This window comes from Cololabis saira, chromosome 3 (genome assembly GCF_033807715.1).
Source record: "Cololabis saira isolate AMF1-May2022 chromosome 3, fColSai1.1, whole genome shotgun sequence".
In the NCBI taxonomy this organism is placed as follows: domain Eukaryota; kingdom Metazoa; phylum Chordata; class Actinopteri; order Beloniformes; family Belonidae; genus Cololabis; species Cololabis saira.
Window position 1 is genome coordinate 53,597,959 of NC_084589.1, and position 1,536 is coordinate 53,599,494.

Consider the following 1,536-nt stretch of genomic DNA (forward strand, 5'->3'; position numbering starts at 1 on the left):
TTCTTGGCTGGCTTGAGCTGTATGTGTCTGTTGTCCCTACAAGTAGATCAATCTCTCATGACAAGCTGACAGGGCTTGAAATTAACTTTTTGACTTACTAGCCAAGTGGCTAGTAGATGAAAACAGTTATTAGCCAACCAGATTTTTTACTAGCCAAAACCAAAACGTTGCTTTACTTTTGTATTTCGACATCACTTGTATATAGCAGTCATCGTAGTACCATATTACATCAATCCTGTTTTTCTATACGCTACAATTATCATTCAGTAGTGTACTACTATACTATTGGTGGAAAATGAGATTGCATGATGTGTTCTTGTATAATTTAATTTCAGTAGTTGCCTACTTAATTGTAAATCTAACATTTATGGAGGAATATATAGCATTACACCTTCAAAGTAACAGTTTGATCCTGTCCTGTCTGTATATTCTATAATGCAGCAGGTGTATTGTATAAATAATGTGTTTATTCTGGGCTGGATAAAAATGTCCAAATGAGAACGAACAAGTGAATTTAAAAACAAGCAGCCTTTTTATTATTAGCTCGAAAGTGTCTTATAAAGACTACAACAACCAACCTAGCCTGTCTTAAGACAACCACAAGACACCAGCTAAACCATTTAAAGAACTATACAGTGTGCCCCCTGCTGGTCAAACTGAGACATTGCATTGGTCCATTTTCTCCAGTTGTTCTTCAGAGTGTTTACTATTCATTCTTCAGAGTCAGACTCAGACGGTTCACCCGGAGTTGACATCAAGAATAAAAAATAAAAAGGTGCGATGTTGCGCACAGTATTGGGAATCTCAATTTGATTTATAAAGGTCACAAAAGTTGGGAATCTCGATTTTTCTAACTAGCCAAGTGGCAAGAAAATCTGTCTCGCCACTTGAGGAATTTGGGTCGCAAATGGCAAGTGGCGAGTGCTAAATTCAAGCCCTGCACGCTGATAGAGGGATGTACCAGAAGGACCAGTACGGTCCAAATTAATGTTAATTTCCAAAAATGATTCACCCCAAATGTGTCCATTTTTATTTAGCATTTTCCCCTCTTTTTCTCCCAATTTAGCCTTGATAATTCCCTGTGTGTGTCATGGTGTTTCCATGTACCTTGGTGAAGTTGTGCCAGAAAATCCTTCTACACTGTGTTGAGGTGTCACATATGGGATTAGTGTGTCTCGCGGCACATTGAACATTAACAGTAAAATACAATGATTTGTTTTTTTCTTCTCATCAATCTCATGATTCAAATGATACATTCCTTCTTGTTCTTGTGTGTTTATATTAGTTGGAGGACCAGGTGATGTGGTGAAGCGGTACAAGGAAGTCCTTGCCATTTTCCAGACGGGAAGAATATGGCCAAATCCTTCGAGAAGTATGGAGTAGACAGACTTACTATTGTGAGGACTGCAGCGATTGCCGAGCTCGCAATAGCTGCTCCAGAAGAATATGATCAGGTGGAGAAGGGGGAGACGGTGGCAGACTTTGCTAAAAGATGCAAGGAGGTTATAAAGGCCACTGAAGTCATTTCTGCTACAA